Raw genomic sequence first — 17,484 nt, 5'->3', positions numbered from 1 at the left:
TTGGCATTTCAACATCACCAATGGTTATTTTACAGTCTAGAAAGAAAGTCCCTGCTTACAGCTTTCTGACCAGACCTGTTGTGTTCCTAAAGATGTGCGTGTCGTACACCGTTCCCGATGTTGGTGAAACAGCCCCTGTGATCCACCAGCGCTTGCAACACCATGGAGACGTGCCCCTTTTGGTTTATGTACTCTTTGACAAGGTGGTCTGGTGCCAAGATAGGGATATGCGTTCTATTTATCGCCCCACTGCAGTTAATGGATGGTTTTGCCATGACGGGGTTCCCTATGTCCTGCACATTGCCCAGACTCACTACCCTTCTTAGCAGAAGTCTGTTAATGGCCTGCAAACTTGGATCAGAACAGATCCCACGGTAGATTTACCCACTCCAAAATGATGCAATGCCAGACTGTTACTGGGCAGTGGGGCAAGCTTCCACAGAGCTATCGCCCCTTGCTTCTCCACTGTCAGAGCAGATCTTATTTCAGTATTGCTGCGCTTCAGCGCTGGGGAGAGCTCTTCACACAGTTCCTGGAAAGTGGCCTTATGCATTCAAAAGTTCTGCAGCCACTGCTATCATCCCATTGCTACCCGGGGTTCTTTCAACCCAAAGCTCTTGGTAACTTTTACTCTGTGCGAGGAGGTGTCAGGAAATAAATCAGGGGCGACACGGCTGTCCGACGGATAAATGGCTGGCACAAACAGGACAACACAAGAGTGCTTTCACTTAAAGCTAAACTTTATTTAGACTCAAGCACTTACACATGTCCGCAGCAAAATTAGTAAAACACCCCCAACCTTTTAATTAACAAAGCTGAATGTGGCTCTCGAGTGGCACAGTGGCAGCCCGTCTGCCAGTGGGGTACACAAGATGCATCCAGAGGGAGAGACCAGTCCCAAAGAGTTCCCCCCCATCTCAAGCTTTTTCCCCTTATTTTTAGGTTAGTAATACAATGACATGTCCCTTAAAGAAAACTTGTCAAGCAAGCAGTTCCACTGGGCAAGCAAGAGGCTCCTTCTGATTATTGATTAATTAGGTGTGGGTCTTTCCAGAGCCTGCAGCTTTGAGACCCCAATAGACATTCCTGGGGGTACATCCTGCTCTTTTAAAATGAATGTATCAGCAACTTTAACACAATTCTTATCAGGAAGGACGCGGGGTCAAGCTGCCCTTTCTGTGGCACCCCCAAACCCCCTCCCCTCCTGCCTTGGTCAAGCTGAGATTGCTGAATGGCCAATTTACAGCTTCCTGACTAGGCCGCCTTTAACAATAAGCCATAGTGGTTTTAGGTACTTTACTGGTTTGCCAAAGTCTCCCCATACACCATGGCCGAATAATTATGCGGTCCCACCAGCCAGTACTTGTTTCCCGGGCCCAGAAATGGCACTCAGCAGTGTCAAGGTGATGTGTGACTGTTGCCAGCAACTGCCAACTCCTCTGCTCTGTCTTCCAGCAGGGCTGCTTGTGTGACATCACATTGTTCCACACGGCGGCTCCTGTATAGGCTGTGTAGATACTGCAGGATAAGGTGCAAGGTGTTTGTAATGCTCACAACAACAGTGTACAGCTGAGCGGGGTCCATGCTTCTCGTGCTATGGTATCCGCGTGGATAATCCAGGCTTACGAAAAAAGGTGTGAAAAAGGCTTGGCTTGTTTACTGTTGATTTCAGAGAGGGAGGGAGGTAAGTGCCATCATGGGAGGCTAACACCATGTTCCCATAACCACACATGCCAATGTTTTGGTCCCATAAGGCATTGCAAGCCCAACCCAAAATTCTACTCGGCTAGATGCACTGTGGGATAGCTACCTATAGTGCAGTGCTCCATGTGTCAGTGCATCCTCACTAGCAAGACCTACATCCCGCTGACACAATGAGTGTAGTGTGGACCCGCAGGATCGATTTGCTTAAATTGGAGGCTCGATGTCAGTTTACGGAAAGTCGACTTAACTTTGTAGTGTAAACATGGCCTCCGTTTTTGCAGGTCAAGGCCCTAATTTTCATTGTTTTGTTTTTTGCTTGTAGGAGTTCTGTAAATCTCAAATAAAAGACCTACTAATAGTGGTATTTAACACCTGTCCCTCTTCCTCTCCCCCTACCAAAATACAGTATTTATAATTTAGTTTGTCATTAAATAAAATCGTTTAAATCACTTTGGTTTTATTTGCTCCACACAGAAACCGCGAAGGCTTTAGTATTTTGTGATGTGCTTGCTAAACAATTCTTCTCTCCACATTTGCCTTAAGCTTCTGGCCGCAGGACCATCTTAAGATTTTGGAGAGTGCCAAAGTTCTTTAGGGCCTTCCTTACCCCCCTTCTCCTCCTTGCTATAATAGTACCTTCTGTGTAAAGGAATTGAAGGGGGAAAATTTTGGACTGCCACTAGCCTCTTTCTCTGCAGAAGAAGAAATCCAGTTGCTTATATCGTATCTGTTAATGACTATACATTTACATTTTTTGGGACAGTTCTCCAAATAAGGTGGGGCCCTTCTTCGAGTGATTGTTCATGTCCATTCCAAGCAACTGTGTGCACCCCAGCTGGAAGATTTTCCCCTAGCTGCGAGAGCGAGCAAAGTTCCAGCTAGCCATCACCAGCGGTAAGAAGGAACTGAGGGGGTGGAGGGTCAGCGGGCCCCTATATAGGGTGCCATGGAGGCTACACTCTAGGGGGCGCACAGGCCGACCCTACGGCGCTGCTAGGGGAAAATCTTCCAGCTGGCGAGCACGCGGTGCGCACACACCTGCTTGGAATGGACATGAACGACAGTTACAAAAAGGTGAGTAACCATTTTATTTGGAGTGCAAGGTCTTCCTTTGTCCAAGCATTTTGCAGACATTTGGTGAATGTTAGGTTCTTTTTTCCCTAATGATGTAACTCTAGAATCCAAATTATCCAGTAATATTATGCAGTCATGACATCATAGTTAAGGATCCCTATAGGAAGATATTTTAAACCTTACTTCAAGGGCTTAAGATATCCATTCCGCTCCTTTTCTCCCAAACTTAGAGAGAGTGAGTACATAAAGGAACATAAATTAAATATGCTAACTTAAAAGTTGTGCATCTTCCTTCATCCCATTTTTTTCCTCTTTCCATGTGTGATCTATTTTATCCATCTACATACCTAAGATTTAAGACACTTACTACTCGGAGTACGGGGTGGGCTCCGGTGAAGGCTAGGGTAATGCCCGGGTGAGACACCCAGACCATACCCCCTTGAAATAATTGTGAGCAAATGGGCCCTTAACTCCCGTTTGAAATTAATCCTCTTTGATCCCAAACTACCCACAACAAAAATCATTAACTGTATGGGAAATTGTAAGCAGTAGCAACAAGGTGAGTTAGATTGAGATAAATAAAAGTGAAAATCACAAATCAGGGTAACTTTTTAGTGACTTAAAGGTTAAAAACAGCCTCTTCTCTCTCCCTCCCCCCCCCCCCCCCCGCCCCGATATTGCAGAAATATTTTTGTCTTAATAGCAAAAGTGGAAAATTTCAGGTCATGGAAAATTTCCAAGCCATAGTTTTAGGGGGCCCAAAATAGGGCTTCATAGTGAAAGTTGGTTGCAATCTTTAACTAAGAGAGGCTACAATCTTTATAATATATGAAAAGGAGATAAATGGGTTACTAGGGATAGCACGGGTGAGATAGGAGCCTTTTACCAGAATTCCGTCAAAAACTAAATTGAGTCACTTCCAATGTTGGTTATTTGGAAGTCATTATTGGGGTTAATGCTTGCACGGTTTGTGTACATTGTAGTTTATCAGTTTGTATTTACGGGCTGAATAATTGATGTCAGCCTTACTGGCAGTTACTGACACTATTGGAGCTAGTTTCACAAGTAACAGTTTGAGAGTAAACATCTGTAATATTTCACGGTTCTATTGAACACTTTTTTGTGAAATATTTATAATGTGAACACTTTGTTGTAAGAAGTAGGGCTTTTACACCTCTAAAAACATATGCAGTTGGACTGCAAGTCTCCTCTTGCTGTTTACATTGAAAATTCCTGACTTAGTGCCATAGGATTAAATAGAAGAAAACGGATTGCTATGTTGCTAAACAACTTTGAATATGTAAATTTATAATTTAAAGCATTTGAAGAGCAAATATAGCTTGACTCTAAAGGAACAAGAAAAAACTAAAGTACAAAGGAAGTTGTATTTAAACACTTTTTTAATCTCATTTTATAACACACAACGTAGTTAATACAAATTTTCATCTTCAGCATGTGCTTTATAACATTAACTAAAAATAACAGACTCAAAGACTCTAAGGCCAGAAAGGACCATCATCATCATCTAGTCCAGTGGTTCTCAAACTGTGGGTTGTGACCCCAGAGTGGGTCAGGGCTCTGTTTTAATGGGGTTGCTGGGGCTGGTATTAGACTTGCTGGGGCTCGGGGCCAAAGCTGATGCCTGAGCCCCACTGCCTTGAGGATGGCGTGGATTGCACCCTCAGCAAGTTTGCAGATGACACTAAACTGGGAGGAGTGGTAGATAAGATGGAGGGTAGGGATAGGATACAGAGGGACCTAGACAAATTAGAGGATTGGGCCAAAAGAAATCTGATGAGGTTCAACAAGGACAAGTGCAGAGTCCTGCACTTAAGACGGAAGAATCCCATGCACCTCTACAGACGAGGGACTGAGTGGCTAGGCAGTAGTTCTGCAGAAAAGGACCTAGGGGTTACAGTGGATGAGAAGCTGGATATGAGTCAACAGTGTGCCCTTGTTGCCAAGAAGGCTAACGGCATTTCGGGCTGTATAAGTAGGAGCATTGCCAGCAGATCGAGGGACGTGATCATTCCCCTCTATTCGGCATTGGTGAGGCCTCAACTGGAGTACTGTGTCCAGTTTTGGGCCCCACACTACAAGAAGGATGTGGAAAATTGGAAAGAGGGTAACAAAAATGATTAGGGGGCTGGAGCACATGATTTATGAGGAGAGGCTGCGGGAACTGGGATTATTTAATCTGTAGAAGAGAAGAATGAGGGGGGATTTGATAGCTGCTTTCAGCTACCTGAAAGGGGGTTCCAAAGAAGATGGATCTAGACTGTTCTCAGTGGTAGCAGATGAACAAGGAGTAACAGTTTCAAGTTGCATTGTGGGATGTTTAGGTTGGATATTAGGAAAAACTTTTTCAGTAGGAGGGTGGTGAAGCACTGGAATGGGTTACCTAGGGAGGTGGTGGAATCTCCTTCCTTAGAGGTTTTTAAGGTCAGGCTTGACAAAGCCCTGGCTGGCATGATTTAGTTAGGGATTGGTCCTGCGTTGAGCAGGGGGTTGGACTAGATGACCACCTGAGGTCCCTTCCAACCCTGATATTCTATTCTATATTCCATATTCTATGAAGCCCTTATGCTTTGACCCCTCTTCCCCCCCCCCCACCTAGGGCAGTGGGGCTTGGGCTTTGGCACCTTCACCCCCACCCAGGGCAGTGGGGTTTGGGCAGGCTCAGGCTTCAGTCCCGCCCCTCCTGGGGTCATGTAGTAACTTTTGTTGTCAGAAGGGGGTTGCAGTGCAAAGAAGTTTGAGAACCCCTGATCTAGTCTGATTTCCTGCACATTGCAGGCCACAGAACCTCACCTCCCACTTCGGTAGTAGGCCCATAACCTCGGGCACAGTTACTGAAGTCCTCAAATCTTAAAGACTTCAAGTTACGGACAATCCACCATTTACTGTAGTTCAAACCAGCAAGTGACCCATTCCCCATGCTGCAGTGGAAGGCAAAAAACAAAACAAAACAAAAATCCCAAAACAACCCAGGGTTTCTGCCACTTTGATCTGGGGGAAAATTCCTTCTCAACCCAAAATATGGCAATCAGGTACACCCCTAGCATGTGGGCGAGACCCACCAGCCAGACACCTGGGAAAGAGTTCTCTGTAGTCACTCAGAGCCCTCCCCATCTAGTGTCCCATCTCTGGTCATTGGAGATACTTGCTGATAGCAGTCACAGATTGGCCACATGCCATTGTAGGCAATCTCACCATACCATCCCCTCCATAAACTTCTCAAGCTCTGTCATGAAAGAAGTTAGGTTATTTTGCCCCCACTACTCCCTTTGGAAAGCTGTTCCAGAACTGCACTCCTCTGATGGTTAGAAACCTTTGTCTACTTTCAAGTCTAAACTTACTGATGGCCAGTTTATATCCATTTGTTCTTGTGCCAGAATTGGCCCTCAACATAAATAACTCCTCTCCCTCCCTGGTTTTTATTCCTCTGATGTATGTATATACAACAATCCTATCTCCCCTCAGCCTTCGTTTTATTAGGCTAAACAAGCCAAGTTCCCCAAGTCTGATCTTGTAAGGCAGGTTCTCCATTCCTCTGATCATCTTACTAGCTCTTCTCTGTATTTATTCCTGTTTTGAATTAATCTTTCTTAAACATGGGACACCAGAACTGCAGACAGTATTCCAGATGAGGTTTCACCAATGCCTTCTATAATGGTGGTAACATTTTCCTATCTACACTGGAAATTCCTCACCTGATGCATCGTATGATTGCATTAGCCTTTTTCACAGCCGCATCACATTGGTGGCTCATAGTCATTCTCCTTCTTTGTCGCTTTCAACTAATATATCCCCAATTTATAGCAAAAATTCTTTTTGCGAGTCCCAAAGTGCTATTAAATTAAACATTGCATTATTAAATTTCATCCCATTTCTGTTACTCCAGTTTTCAAGGTTGACCGTATCTTCTTGTATGATTCCTGTTGTCCTCCATATTGGCAGTACCTCCCAACTTTGTGTCATCTATAAATTTTATTAGTGCACTCCCACTTTTTGTACCAAGGTCATTAGTGAAAATCTTAAGTAGATTGGTTCCAGGACTTATCCTTGAGGAGCTCTAATCGTAACCTCCCTTTGCAGGTCTCACTCCTGCTCCTCTTTTCCATCTCATGGCCAGCTAAAGGAATTTTCTGTTTTGTAATAGAGTGTAGCCGCTGGAATGGATTCACTCCCTGAGCACCAGATGTTTTCCCCATACTTTCTCTTGCAGCCAAAGGTCTTTAGCTGCCTTTTGAATAGCTTCAAAATGAACTGGGGCTAATTGAGACGGTCCAGCAAGGTGGTTTTGGCACCTGAACATTAGTCTCCACCTCCCCCCCCCCTTTCCGGATTACCATTTTACTTCCAGTGGAACCTCTACTTTGCTGGCAATCTGTTTGGGATCACACCGAGAGAGCTGCAGAGCAGTCTTAAAGATAACACCCTGCCTATCTGCTGCTGTTCCAGAAGCTGCATCATACTGGAAAGAATACAACCATATTCAGATAGGAGGAGGAAAAACCACTTCAGTGGCACTTCACACAAATACCCACCATAACTACTTCCACTTGTCCTGAGAGTCTTGGTACCAGTACCCTTTTCCCCCCCTGCACATACTCCTTCTGCTAAACCCTTAAGTCTTGTAATTCTCAGAAATGCTCCCTGCAGTGTACTTCAAAGCTGTGTACACATTCTCCCTATACTGGATTTACAACTCAATAACTGTCTATAATACAGTCAATTAAGGGGAAGGAAGTAATTTCCTGTGCCCGTGGTTGTGTGTTGGTTAGTACTGTGTGGTTCCCTTTTAACTGAAGGTCTCTCCCAGCCCTACATGTACTTAGCCTCAAAGCAGTTTGTAAGACTATAGAGAAAGTTAGGGCTAGTTAGAAAATTTTGTACTGTCTTCACTTTCAAAGCTCTGCAACAGGCTTCTATGAAAGGTTGTGGAATCCCCATCAATGGAAGGTTTTTAAGAACACATTGGGCAAACACCTGTCAATGATGTCTAAGTTTACTTTGTCCTGACACAGCACAGGGGGCTAGACTTGATGGCTTCCCGAGGTCCCTTCCAGCCCTACATTTCTATGACTCTCTGCCTCTAATGGGTTTTCTAGCCCTATTCAAAACTCAGGTAGGAATAGAGAGGTTATTTTACCTCTCTGTTTGGCACTGATGCAACTGCTGCTGGAATACTATGTCTAGTTCTGGTGTTCTCAATTCAAGAAGGATGTTGATAAATTGGAGAGGGCTCATAGAAGAGCAACGAGAATGATGAGGATTAGAAAATCTGCCTATTAGTGACAGACTCAAGGTGCGCAATCTGTTTGGTTTAACAAAGAGAAGGTTAAGGGGTGACTTGATTACAGTGTATAGACAACACATAGTTAATAATGGGCTCTTCAGTCTAGACAGTAAGGGTAATTGCTGACAGAATTTTAGCCCTACTCTTATACAGGGCTGGATTTAGGAAGTGCGGGGCCTGATTCGAATACCTGGCGGCGGTTCGGGACTTCGGCGGCGGGTCCTTCACTCGCTCCAGGTCTTCCGCGGCACTGAAGGACCCGCTGCCGAAATGCCGCCGAAGACCCGGAGCGAGTGAAGGACCCACCGCCGATGACCCAGACCGCCGCCGGGTGAGTAAAAATTTAAAAGGCGCCTAAGTTAGGCGCGCTTCTTTAGGGCGCGGGGCCCTCTTAGGTGCGGGGCCAGATTCGGGGGAATCGGCCTAAAGCAGGCCCATCTCTTATAATTAGGATGGTATTTTATTTTACTGTATGTATCTTTTTGTGTACAAAACGTGTCTATTTATAATGCTAATAATTGCATCTAGTCAAAGAACTAATTTTTTTTGGTTACTGTAATAGTGTCATGGCTTTGTTTTGTTGCATCTTGTTTTCTAAAGAATAATTTACATTTAAACACTGCTTACCTTAGAAAAGGTTTATTTGCTACTTAATGTTACTATGGGCTGCCAATCACCCTGAGTTGTCAGACTATTTGATTCCTTCTGAATGCTTTGTTTGGTACTGAATGGGAAGAATGAAGATTTTTTTTTTTTTAATCCCGGAGATTTTGCATGAAGTCTTTAGCAATTTTAGAAATGACTTGGCAACTGTTCCTGCAATTGGACCCATGCTGGCAACCCTTACTCCTGCATGGAGATCGATTGACATGAGATCAATTGTGCAGATCCAGCAGCAGGATAGGGGCCTAATGAGTGAATTTTGTGAATTATTTTTAATATTTCCATGATTTCCTATGGTTTTATTAGAAAATTAGTGTAGCAATTTGAGGGGGGAAATTTCTTTATTTCAAACTATAGAAGATTTTTAAATCAAACAGCAGCTTTGATAATTTGTGTTGGAAAACACTGTCATTATCACACTTCTGGAGGTTTTTTAATTCTGAAATTCTATTTGGCTTTTTTTCTGGCAATCTTTGAATTACTAACTATAGATAAAATAAATTTTTAAGTTTTTATTCTTTTTACAGCACAGCTCTTTGAATTACTTTTTAGGTACCACAATGCTTGTGAATCAGTGTCTGCCCTTCCTACTGGCCTGGTGTGTTTTGGCTAAGTTTACTGACATTTGGCTGAACTTTAAGTAGCAATTAGACAAAATGCCTGGAAGATTCTTGCCAAGGTTTTCAGAAATGACTATTGAGTTTGGAAATGATATTTTTGAGTGCTCAACTTGAGCCACCTTAAAGATGCCTGATTTTTAAAGGGAGGGTCCTGAACACTTTCTGAAAATCAGGACCCTTTAAAATTAGTATAGTTAGGCCTCCCAAATCAATAGTTATTCTTGGAAATCTCAGCTTTTAGCTTTAATTATAAGTGAATTTTTTATATTGAATAAACAACTCAAAGAAAATTTTAGTTACATACTGCTAAACTAACCTTGTAAAGCTTATGAACCAGTCATAGGAAGTCCCCATGTTATATTGTTCTTAATGAACGTTTGTCATTCATTTTACCTTTATTAATCACAAATGAATGTGTGAGTCCTATTATCCTACAAAAATGAAAAACTTACTTTGGGTATACAATTTCTTTCTCCACAGTAACGCCATCGTACGTTAAATATCTTCTCTTTCTAGTTTTGTCATTTAGCAGTGTCATGGTTTCCCCTTTTCTTCTTTGTGTTCATTTAACACACTTCCCACTTACTGTAGATTGCTTGTTCAGTGTGTAGTAAAAGAGACCTTTGACTGTAAAATTTGACTGGTATCTGCAACACACTGCAGTGAAGGAAGGGAGTGGGTTTTGTAGTTTGTTTTGGTAACCATTCGCTATTGCCATCTTTCAGCAGTGCTTACTGGCAAGTTGTTGATTCCTTTGGCCTTCAGACAGGAAGGGTTGGCTGTCTGCTGCAACAGGTCTTTGTCCAAGGTTTCAACCAACATCATTTAGATGCTAATGTGTTGTAAGCTTGCTGCTGTGTACTAGAACTTGACTGAGTTTCTGGTATGTGGCCTATCTGGGATACATGTTAGTTTTGGCCTTAAAAGGGCCTATCGTGCTGAAGGGCAGTCAGTGTCTATGATTCATTGATGCCCATCAATTAAAATTTCAATCCCATTTTACAGCTATGTAGTGTTAAAACAGAAGTTGTCAGTGAATTTTTTATGAATCAGTGATACTTAATCCATTTCCATTTTGTCACCTTAATGTGTTTGCCTCCTACATTAATAATCAAAAACTAATATTATGTAGTATATGAAGTTAGATATTATGCCGAAGGATTCTGGCATTTTTTTCTGTTCAGATTAGTACATCACTGGAAATTAAAAGTTTAATATTATAATAATATATTTTGACTACCTCTCTGCATCAGAGAAAACATTCTGCTCCCCTTGTTGAGAGAATCATTTCTATCTTTAACAAGTTTTTTTTACCAGATTTAGCAATTTTACTAGACAGAAAACAATAATTTCTTTAATAATATACTAACAGCATCTGAAATGATTTTACTGTTAGACCATATGCTATTTCAATAGAAATCATGCACGCTTTAGACAGTGCGAATGAGCAATTTGATGGTAACTAACAAATTAGACATAACGGGAACTCATTAAACTTCAGCACTGATCACTAAATGTACCAAGTGGTTGTCTGTACTTTCTGGAGAAAAGAAAGGAAAAAAGAAATTTTATCCTGGAGAAAAGGGTCTTTTCATGAGACAGATGCCTAATATGGTAGCTTGGGATATAAAGTTCAAGCAGTTCTCTCTTTTGCACAAGAGTGCAAAATATATCATTTGATTTTACATACTGTACTCTATATTTTCCTGAATGTAATGGAAAACCCTTTTGTAAAATGAAGTAATAATTGTGTTTGCATTTATTTCACCATAAAACTAATGCATGCTGTAAGCCTTTTAAAGTATGGTCAATATTAAGTTTCTTTAAAACTCCATTTTGGTAATAAATGAAACACACAGTGAAGTGGTTTTTTTTTGTTTGTTTGTTTGTTTTTTAAAGCTGTAAATCTAATTGGACTTTAGCAATTACTTTAGCAAATAAAACAAAAAATATGCAAATATCTCCTGAGCACTTAGAACCGATATTTCAGACACTCACTGTCTGTATCCCCAGCCAAGAAAGGACATATGATGATTAGATTTTGAAGGACCATGTGCTGTTGCCACAGAGCTAAATATTAAAATGCAAGAAAACAGACTACCACATGGCATGATTGATTTTTATGGGAGTCCATGTTAAAGTGTTCTCTTTTTATATTACCTTATAGGTTACCTAGAGTGAAACAAAATTACAGGCTTGGAAACTCTGGAAAAGCTCAGTAGCAGCATTCGAGGTAAAAATGAACACACTGAAGTAATCTTCAGGAATGTCCTTTTTTGTTAACTTTATTAAAACTGATTAGGATAGAAATTCTTATCAAGGTTCATTTTGTATTTTATCTTTTCAGTAACAGTTTGTTTACAAAAATGGATTTTAGAGGTTTTTTCTTTTGGTGAATGGTTCAGTCATTCTGGGAATAAATTGAGTAACTTCTGTTGCTCCCTTTTCTCTATGGGGATGTATATAGTTGTGGATACACGAAGTACAATTGCTGCTTAGAGACTATCCATACTTTTGTGGTTCAGATGCAAATCTGTGGAGCAGCAATTACAATGTTTGTATTAAACTAAATTCTTTGTTAAATCATGATAGTTGCATTTATACAAATGACATTTAAATATATGGATACTTTTTAAATTGAACTTCGATTTTGGACAATGCACCATCTTACTAGATATTAATTAATAAGATATTTTAAAATTAATTCAAATATGAATGTATCAACATGTTCAGGAGGCAGTAAAATACACTCAGTGCTTTTTCATACATTGAGGGCGTTTGTTGAGGCTCAAATTAAAATTTGCACAAAACATAATTTGAACTGTTTTTGCCTTTTTTGTTTGTTTATCACTTAGAAGTGAAATGAAAGGAATTCTGTATTGGTGTTTGTGAAAAATTTAGCATAATTAAACAAGATACAGAACTACTGCATTTCTCTTCTAATTGTCATTCTTGTTGACTACTAATAGCCTATTGGTTTTCAGCAGTTGCTGAATTTAAAATATGATTTTTTGTAGTAGTTTTAAAATGTCCAGGTAAAATAAATCTTGTAATTTGTCTTTTCATTTCTTGCTGAGTCTTTTCCTTTTTTGAACTTTCATTTCTTGAAATATTTTTTATTCACTTTAAAAAATACAAATTCCAAAATTTTTACATCTGATTCTCACTGTTAAACTAAAATACTGGAGATTATGTTGTCACTTTCAGGATAGACCTTTAACACAAGAGCTTACCTTTCCTGTGTACTGATACAGATACATCTCTCTGGATGGTTTTGAGAAATTACATAAGGGACCTTTACATTGCTACTTATGACCAAAATATTATTGTCCGTTCTTTTACAAATTCCTTGTATTTTGCACTATTTACAGAATTTTTGAGCTATCCTTTTTTAATTCCACACTGATGATGTTAATTTTTTTCATTTTAGAGCAGAAGCTTGCAAATGATGCAATTAATGTACAAACTGATATCATGATGTCAAAATGCAGTTCAAAGAACACAAACACAGAGATCTTAGAAATTAAAACGGTAAGTCTGCTTTATAATATGAGAGAGAAAGATTACAAACAAGTATACGTGTATCAAATTAGGCATTAACATGTTTTATTGAATTTCTTTAAATGGCTAAACCTTTAGAACAATACTGTAAAGGCTTTTTAGGTTCACAATCTAGGCTAATATAAAATTATTGAATAATCTGTAGTTTAATTTTATATACACACGCACAATTTTTACAAAGTAGTAGCATTATTTTCTCCATAGGTGCGGACTATGTAAGAGGCAGGTAGCTAACCAAAAACAATTATAAATACTTACTATTAGATTAGTCATAAACTACAGACCTTTAAAAATTTTATGAAATGTAATATGATTAGAAATGTTTAACTTATGTTTAAATTTCAATGATTTTTTTAGATTTAAACATTTGCAGTATTGTGAACTCAAGCATTATGATGCAAGTGAATTAGACTCGGAACGAATATATACTTTTTAAAAAAGGATGGAGGGGTGGAATCTTGCCAGTGTGCTTATCTAAACTGAAAGAAGTACAGGAAGTAAACAGCACAAAATAAGTCAGATTTGATTAAAAAGTACTTTGTTTTAATGATAAGGCAAAAAAAGTAAGGATTTGCACTTGACTCAATTTTAGCTCCATATATAACTTCAGGAGAAGAAAACACTGTCAAAGTTATTTTTCATAGCAGGGGAAAAAGGTGGGTTTTTTTTTTTAGTTCTCTAGGAGGTTTCACAATGAAGAGTGATGCAGAATTTATTTATTTATTTTTTTAATTTGCAATAGTGTGCTTCTATCTGTGCTACATTTTTAGCTAACCTGGAACTCTGCTCAGTTAGCTGATGGGGTGAAGGTGTGCTGTCCTGATTCTTGTGACTGCTGGGAGCCAGGGCTGCTCTGACATAAGCTTGAAATGGCCCCACTGAGCAATCACACGAGGCTGGGACCTCTGGAGCTGGGTGCTTTGGCTACACTGCCTCTGTCAAGGCTAATTCCTCACTCTGGCAATTCGAGTGCAGAAGGTGGGGGCCTGCAAGGATTCTAAAAATTAATACTGGCCACTTCAGGCTTGTATTAAACTCCCAAGGTTACAGCTTTTCTCTGACCTTGGGTTGGTAGATGCTGCCACCATCCAAGTGCAGAACCCCTTTGAGAGCTCAGGAAGGTGCACTTGGGAATTTCTTCCTGTTGGGTACCCTCAAGCCCTTTTACCCCCCCTCCAAGGAAGAGCTGAGAGAGAGGGGAAAAAAAAAAAAGGAAATCAGCTGTTGCCACCAGCTAATTAAACAACATCTGCACAAACCTCTTAAGACACACAAATCCAATTCTGTTCTTAAAGGGAAATTTTATTAAAAAAAAAAAAAGAAAGAAAGAAAATGCATCTGGGAACTCAGGCTATTGCTAGATTTTAAAAGAGCAACTACAAGAATTAAGCACCAAGAATAGCTTTCTTGAGGTCCAGCTTAAAGGCTACAAGCAAAACAAAAGCACTTGGGGTTAGCACAGAGGAATACACAAGCCATAAAGAAATAAAAGGGATAAACCTAATTGTGTCTTCCTAGACATTTCCTGATCTACTTACATATCTGGGGTTTTAAATGAGTAGTTTCTAGGTATGATACTGATAATTTTTTCATACCTGGCCTAAGCTTCTTACAGCATAGTTGCTGCCCTGTCTGCCCCTCCCCAGGAGAACAACCACAGACAGACAAAAAGGGGAATTTTTTCTTAATTTTAACAAGTTCTAGCCTTCCCATTGGCTCTTTTGGCCACTTCCTTTTACATATGCATACCAGTGAGACTTTTTAACCCTTTACAGGTAGGGCAATTAGAGAACAGCTACTAAGAGGGATTTTATAGCTGCTGGCTGACTGGGTGTCCATAAACGGGAGCTACTCCTCTCCCCCCCCCCCTTCATTTATCACCGCCTCCTACCCTCTGAGCACCCCCAGTATATCCTCTGTGCCAAGGAGGCCATAGAAGGGGAATCTGTGTAGTGCCAGCTCTGCACCTTCCAGGGCAATCCTTAGCTGTCTGTTTTAGGGCAGCTTTAGAGCTCCTCTCCTTCACCCTTTGCAGGGTGGTACAAAAGGGCTATAATGTGGACCAGAATCTGGCTCTATGTATTTTTGTTCTGCTAAAGTGGAAACTTTCCTTTCTAAAACTTACGGACACTGTTTTGTTATTTCTAAGGCCTGGTCTACATTAGAAATGTTTGCTGGCATATCAGTGTCAATTAGGAGTGTGCCAATTTGTGCACTGGCAAAAGTATACACATTATATGCAGTTGTGCCAGCATAAAAGCCCTTTTGCTGGTATAGCTTATTTCACTCTGAGAATTGGTTTAAACTATGCCGGCAAAATCACTTTTTTGCTGGTATAAACTGCATCTACATTGGAGGATTTGCTGGTATAGCTATACCAGTAAACATTTTCTAGTTTAGATCTGACCTTAGTGTCAGTTCTTTAGTCTCCTTTCTCATTAGAGATACCACAGTTTTAACCTAGGATAAGGGTGGGCAAACTATGGCCTGCGAGCTGTTTCAAGCCAGCCTGCGAGCTCCTGCTGGGGAGCCGGGTTGGGGCTGCACCACGTTGCTCCCGGAAGCCGCGCCATGGCCCCACTCTGAGGGTCGGGGGCCGCTCCACGCCTAGGAGCCAGAGAAGGGACATGCCACTGCTTCCGGGAGCCGCTTGAGGTAAGCGCCGCTCGGAGTCTGCACCCCTGAGCCTCTCCCCATGCCCCAACCCTCTGCATCAGCCCTGATCCCCCTCCCACTCTTCAAACCCCTCGATCCCAGCACAGAGCACCCTCCTGCACCCCAAACCTCATCCCTAGCCCCACCCCAGGGCCCACACCCCCAGCCAGAACCTGCACCCCTTCCTGCACCCCTGCCCCAGCCCTGGTTCCCGTCCAAACCCCTCAGTCCTAGCCCAAAGCACCCTCCTACACCCCAAACTCCTCATCCCCAGCCCCACAACCAGAGCCCTCACCCCCTCCCACACCCCAACCCCAATTTTGTGAGCATTCGTGGCCTGCCGTACAATTTCTATTCCCCGATATGGCCCTCAGGCCAAAAAGTTTGCCCACCCCTGACCTAGGATGAGGGACTTCAAAGGTCCTTAATTTGCTGAGACTAAGTTCGAAATTGTCCACCATTTCAGCAGGTCAGGAAGAATCCGTCAGGAACTCCAGCTGTTGACAATACTACATGGGTTATAGAAGAAGCTCTTCAGAGGCAGGTCAGTCTAACATGAGCCTCAACATAATCCTGATCTTATTAAAATTATTAAAGAGGCTTTGCTGAGCAACAAAAAAACAGCCTTTTATTCTCTCAGTATGCTTGTTGAGAAAGCAGTATTCTGCTTACATGTTGTATAGCGTGTGTATAAAGATGATATCTTGTTGGTTCACATCTTGTTATACATTGCCTGAAAAAGTCTAGGGTTCAAGAAGGGAATTAAAAATGAAGTTAAATAATTGCACCATATTTCCAGTGAAAGATACCTCAGGGAAACTTGTTCCTAGAGGGCTTTTGAGTATTTCAGCTACAATACAATCTCTTTGCACTTTTCTTGAGTTTAAAGAAAACAAACCTGAGATCCCAAACTTTTCTAAGAGACTATTGGAAGACAAAACAAAAACTAAGCCCTGGTCTACACTACAGGGTTAGGTCGAATTTAGCCGCGTTAGGTCGATTTTATAATGAATGCGTCTATACAAGCAACCCCGTTCCGTCAACCTAAAGGGCTCTTAAAATCGACTTCTGTACTTCTCCCCGGCGAGGGGAGTAGCGCTAAAATTGACCTTGCTGAGTTGAATTTGGAGTAGTGCGGACGCAAATCGACGTTACTGGCCTCTGGGAGCTATCCCAGAGTGCTCCAATGTGACCGCTCTGGACAGCACTTTCAACTCTGATGCACTAGCCAGGTACACAGGAAAAGCCTCAGGAACTTTTGAATTTCATTTCCTGTTTGGTCAGCATGGCGAGCTCCATGCTTGCGGTGCTATGGCGTCTGCACGGGTAACCCAGGAAAAAAGGCACAAAATGATTGTCTGCAGTTGCTTTCATGGAGGAAGGGGAGGGGAGAGGGAGACTGATGACATGTACCCCAAACCACCCGCGACAATGTTTTTGCCCCATCAGGCATTGGGAGCTTAACCCAGAATTCCAATGGGCAGCGGAGACTGTGAGAACTGTGGGATAGCTTCCCACAGTGCACCTTTCCGTGAGTTGATGCTAGCCATGGTAGTGAGGATGCACTCCGCCGACTTAATGCGCTTAGTTGGGACCTACACAATCGACTGTATAAAATCGATTTCTAAAAAGATGAAAGAAACTGACATTACACAAGACTCAGAAGTGCAATCCAGAATTCTTAACTCTTAATTTTGGAAATATTCAAGAAATCAATTACTGTAGAAAGAAAGAGAATCCTATTTCAATGAAAGTGAAACTTTTCCCACTCCATCTGGTTATTGTTGAGGTTTTCTCCAAGGTTAGAGTGTCTTTCATGTAAGACTTCTACTTCTCAAGTGAAAAACAAAGTGAAATCTTAGGATAAATAATCCCAATACTGTTTTAATTTTCAGTTCTTATGGT

General features: G+C 41.4%; 1 protein-coding gene across 2 annotated transcripts in view; it reads left to right on the top strand.

Moving 5' to 3' along the window:
* The window catches only part of DICER1 (dicer 1, ribonuclease III), a 107,290-nt gene that overhangs the window by 11,061 nt on the left and 78,745 nt on the right, over nucleotides 1–17,484 (top strand). Inside the window, exons 2-4 of one of the 2 annotated variants that reach the window (XM_024219338.3) lie at nucleotides 11,531–11,596; nucleotides 12,794–12,894; nucleotides 16,049–16,123. The gene's annotated coding sequence lies outside the window, so the exon portion shown is untranslated. Of the gene's footprint in view, nucleotides 1–11,530; nucleotides 11,597–12,793; nucleotides 12,895–16,045; nucleotides 16,124–17,484 lie in introns of both variants that reach the window. The other variant, XM_024219337.3, reaches the window with a different exon arrangement.

This window comes from Terrapene carolina, unplaced genomic scaffold, assembly GCF_002925995.2.
Source record: "Terrapene carolina triunguis isolate 2854851 unplaced genomic scaffold, T_m_triunguis-2.0 Scaffold96, whole genome shotgun sequence".
NCBI classification, from domain to species: Eukaryota; Metazoa; Chordata; order Testudines; family Emydidae; genus Terrapene; species Terrapene triunguis.
Note: the sequence above shows the minus strand (reverse complement) of the source record. Positions and strands in the feature narration are given on the sequence as shown.